This window comes from Apium graveolens, chromosome 8 (assembly GCF_009905375.1).
Source record: "Apium graveolens cultivar Ventura chromosome 8, ASM990537v1, whole genome shotgun sequence".
NCBI lineage: Eukaryota > Viridiplantae > Streptophyta > Magnoliopsida > Apiales > Apiaceae > Apium > Apium graveolens.
The window spans coordinates 183850391-183855466 of record NC_133654.1 but is presented as its reverse complement, the minus strand read 5'-3'; the positions used below and the strand labels follow the sequence as shown (position 1 = coordinate 183855466).

Sequence of the window (5076 nt, the reverse complement as noted above, 5' to 3'; positions counted from 1 at the left end):
TAATTAACAGACAAATGATTTATACTACCACACTTGACACGGATTTTTTTAGGAGCATATTTATCAGGTGTGTAGTTATTGTGTTTGTTAATCCCTACTTTACCATTCCTATTGTTTTTCCTTTTAGTCTCTATTTTTACCTCATTTTTCTCAAGTCTGTCATTTAACTGTTTGACAGTCATGTGACCAACATTAGCCTTTTTCCCTTTCTTAGCTTGACTTGACTCTCCTGAAACAAAGTTCTTGGAAACAGACCCATACTTCTCATTTAGCTTGATTAGTTTGACTTTGCTAATGGGCTTGCTCACAGCCGACGGATGAGGATTTTCATCTTTCGACGGATAACACTTTTTGTTATCCGACGGATAGTCCTCATCATCCGTCGAGTCTACATCTGTCAGCAAACCATCTACCAAAATAGATTCTAGTTTCTCTTTATTCTTTTTCCAGGTTTCATCACAAAAAGACTCAATTCCTTGAACTTTGGTGATTTGAGCATGGACATCTGATAAGTGGCATTTTATATCACTTAGAGCGTCTTATAATAGCTTAAATTGGTGTCTTGAAACCAAGTATTTTGTGTATTTGATGCATTTTTCTGGTGTTTGTGCGTTTCAGGGTAATAGTTGCATTTCGGGGGAGTAATCATCAATAATAAGCCTTGGCATGTGTCTAACATTGCGAGAGGGAAGAGAGGAGCAGATTACAGCGAAGAAACGGAGCAAACAGACAAAAAATCCAGTAGGGGTCTGAGCGCCCGCTCAGCTATGCTGAGCGGCCACGCAGGAAGCTGAGCACCCGCTCAGCTATGCTGAGCGGCGGCGCAGGGACGGAAAATCAGAATATTAATTTTAGTCTTCTATTTATGTTTGGCTTCCAACTTCTGAGTAATCTGAGTTTTATGGGACTCCTATATAAGTATATTGCAGAGATGTTTCACGTGTGTTGGATCGTTGTATTAAGCAAGGAGCGAAGGAGATAAGGAAGAAGACCGTTTTAGCACACTCCAACAAAGAGGAAGCATATTTTCTTGTGATTCTTTATTTCGTTGTAACGTTGGATGCTAGTTTTTTTTGCTTTGAACCTATTACTCTTGTGACGTACTCTGGTTTAATATAATTAGTTTATTTATTATTTTCTTGTGTTATTTTATCATGTTTTCATATGAACTCATGATGATGATGAGTGCTATCATGGGCTAATCATGATCATGGGGTCGTAACGGATTTACTATGGAATTCTTTAGTTAATTGTTTAATACCTTAGTATGTGATGATTGTATGATATCTAGTATTGGTTGTGTGTATTCATCTTATGTGCATCGCGAACATATAAGATAGGGTGTTAATCTCTTGTGAAGCGATGGTGGATCTTGAGATTTAGAACTTGCCATGCTAGCATAGTTTCATGTATGATGTTGCGTGATTAGTGGGTAACTTTAACGTTTTATTCGCCCTGTGTAATCAAAAGGAATAACTTGTGCTTAAAATCATTATGTTGTCAATTTCTGTAGATATATAGGGACTCAACATAATTGATGCCTATTCAACTTTTATCTTAATTGTGGATGTTTGGTAGAATGGTATTAGTACAATGAAAGTTGGCTTTTATCAGTTTCGTGTTATTCGATTAATATCATCACTGTTGCATGCTAAGGGTAATAACAATGACTATTGAATGAAGTAGTAATGAAGTTGTGATCTCGTGAGTGTTTTAATATTGTTAATTCTAAGTGTTAATTAAGTGGTTAATTTTAGTAGTTAATTATAGTTAATAATTAGTTAACAAATCTAAGTGTTATTGTCTTAACATTGAGAAGTAATCATACATTGGTGAGTGAGTTTAATTGAACATAATTAGTCTGAGTCTCTGTGGGAACGAACTCGAAAGTATTCTATATTACTTGCGAACGCGTATACTTGCGTATATTATTAGCACGTGTTTTTGCCCTAACAAATTTTTGGCGCCGCTGCCGGGGACTCGGCGTATTTGTTTAGTTTATGTACTTACCATCATTGGTCATTAGGACTCACTGATTAAGAAGTGTTACTTATTGTTTCCGGTTGTGTTACAGGTACTTTAGCGAGCGTTTATGCAAACTCGTTCTCGTACTCGCAAGAGGACTTTAGATACAGCTGAGGAGACAGACGAAGTTCTTGATATTCCGGAGAAGATAGATTTTGAAGATTCGGATTCAGGAAGTGAGCATAAAGAACCAGTTATCATGGGTGATCGTATTGTTCCGGCCAGCTCTTATGGACTTTTCTCGGCCTAAAATTGATGACATTCAGTCAAGCATTCTTCATCCGGCCATTCAAGCTAACACCTTTGAAATCAAGCCGGGCATTATTCAGATGGTGCAGAATTCTATTTCTTTTGGAGGTGCTGCGACTGAAGACCCTAACATTCACATAAGGAATTTTGTCGAGATCTGCAGTACTTTCAAATATAATGGCGTGACTGATGAGGCTATCAAGCTGAGGCTTTTCCCATTCTCACTGAGGGATAAAGCTAAGGACTGGTTACATTCTGAACCAGCTGGGTCCATCACTACTTGGCAAGATCTTGCGCAAAAGTTTCTGGTAAAGTTTTATCCAATGGCAAAGACTGCTGCTATGAGGAGTGCTCTTACTCATTTTGCGCAGTAACCTACAGAATCTATGTGCGAAGCTTGGGAGCGCTACAAGGAAATGTTGAGAAAGTGTCCACATCATGGAATGCCCGATTGGATGGTGATCACTGGTTTCTATAATGGTTTGGGGGCCCAATCTCGGCCCATGCTCCATGCAGCAGCTGGAGGCGCCTTTTGGGCCAAAAGCTATACTGAGGCTTATAATCTTATTGAGACTATGGCTGCAAATGAACATCAAAACCCAACTCAAAGGATGATGGGTGGGAAGGTAGCAGGTATTCTGGAAGTCGATGCAGCCACCGCTATTGCAGCGCAGCTCTAAGCGCTGTCTATGAAGGTCGATTCTCTAGCTACCTATGGAGTCAATCAAATAGCTATGGTCTGTGAGCTTTGCGCAGGTTCTCATGCTACGGATCATTGTTCTCTTGTTAATGAATCTGTTCAGTATGTGAACAATTATCAGTGACAACAGCAGCCTGTGCCAGCTACTTATCATCCTAACAACAGAAATCATCCAAATTTCAGCTGGGGCAATAATCAAAATGCTATTCAGCCACCATATCAGCAAGGTGTGAGTAAACAGTTCAATCCACCTGGATTCCAGCAACCGCAGTAGTATGCTCAAAGGCAATCATACCCTCAACAGGGAGGTGCAGCTGCACCCTGAAAGGAATATGTCCTAAGTCTAATCATGTATGAGGATTTAGGAATAACTTTTATGTAATCTGTTTTGATTTCATTGATATTAATAAAAAACTTGTTTTGTTTTTATTACGGGCTTTATCTATTTAAGTGTTTAAATAAGATATACCATAGTTTAGAGTAAAGCTTTTTATGGATTATGATGAGATCATAATAGTGAGACCTAAAAAGATGATAACTCTAAACTTAAATAGTTCCTGGTCGTAGGATTACTAACTGGTAATTAATAATCCGCAGAGATCGGCACATACTATGCTTGCTTCATTATTAAGGATGTCTGTTCTCATAGACATTTGTGTGGTGACACTATAGCTAGTATGTAGGTGCTTATTATGGAATAAGTTCACTGAACATGACTCGCACAGCTGAACAACTGATGGAGTTCACTCACGTGTCAGCAGTTGTTCACATAGTGATAGTTGTACAAGTATCCTTAGACTTGAGGTCATCATAGTCATCTTGTGTACACTGAACTATGCTTTGGTTTAGTTCTTAGTCTCCATGGAAAATTATTAGGGCTCTTCTGGGTATAGGAATTTGTACACGAAGATAGTGTATGATCAATAAAGGATCTACCCCTTCTAGTGAAGGAAGCGAATGTTCAAGGCTGATCCACTTATGCTAGTTCAGGAATCTCTGGCCAGAGTGAATGAAATTAGAAAGGAGTTTCTAATTTGCATAGAACTATGCATAGTAAATGGTAAGCAAAGTGATTGAATTAGATAGGCTTGACACGAGATCCATGCCTTGTATTTAATCGGGACATTGTAGGGTAGAAGGACTTTATTGTACGGTAATTGTTCACTAAATAGGTTCTTGGTATTCTAAGCAGTGAATTCATATTATCCGGATAGTCGCGATATGCTGAGAAGTATCCCTCACGATGTAGAATAAATGTGATTAATTAATTAATCATATTTAATAAATTAGAGAATTTATATAAATAATGATAAAATAGTTTTATTATTATTTATTTCTACTACCGGCTTAATATTGAACCTACAGGGTCACACCATAAAAAGAGAATGATTTAATGGTGGAGGAATTAATTAATAATGGCTAATAATTATTTATTTATGAAATAAATAATTAATTTGCAAATTTAATAATTGATTAAATGAGATTTAATTGATTATAAATTAATTAAGAAAAGTTCTTAATATTATTAATTAAGGATTTAATTTTTGGAAATTAAATCAAGAGAGAGAATTATTTCTAAAGTGTTTAGAAAAAGGATTAATGATTAAAAGGTGTTTTAATTATTAATGAGAATAATAAATGGGATAATAATAATAATATTTATGGGAAAATTTCAGCTGAAAATTTTGCCTATAAATACACTATTATAGACCCTATTTTATTCTAACCCACATCAAACCCGAAAACCCAAAAAGTTTGGAAAACCCAATTCTCTCCACCTCCTTCCTCCTCCTTAATATCGTTTTCTTGGTGGATACCGGTGGAGTGCTTCACACTTGAGGAGCAACTGCTAAGGATCTCTGATCGTTGTCTCCGAATTATTTTAAAAGGTTAGATTCGATCCCTCGAATTTTTATTCATGATCAGTATGCTTTTATTTGGATTTTGTATGTGTAAAAGTGTTTTGCCATGTCCCCGCTGCGTTAAAAATCCAACAATGGCATCAGAGCATAGGTTGTATGCATATAGATCTGTGGTAAAAATTTCAGAATTTTATGTGCTTGTATGAATTAATTATGATTTTTACAAGTTATATCATGGAT

At 36.6% G+C, this 5076-nt stretch overlaps 1 non-coding gene across 1 annotated transcript; it reads right to left on the bottom strand.

Moving 5' to 3' along the window:
- Positions 1–2612: 2612 nt before the first annotated feature.
- On the bottom strand, positions 2613–2719 carry LOC141681461 (small nucleolar RNA R71). Its single transcript, XR_012558893.1, has one exon. It is a non-coding gene; the product is annotated as a small nucleolar RNA R71 (small nucleolar RNA).
- Positions 2720–5076: the final 2357 nt, after the last annotated feature.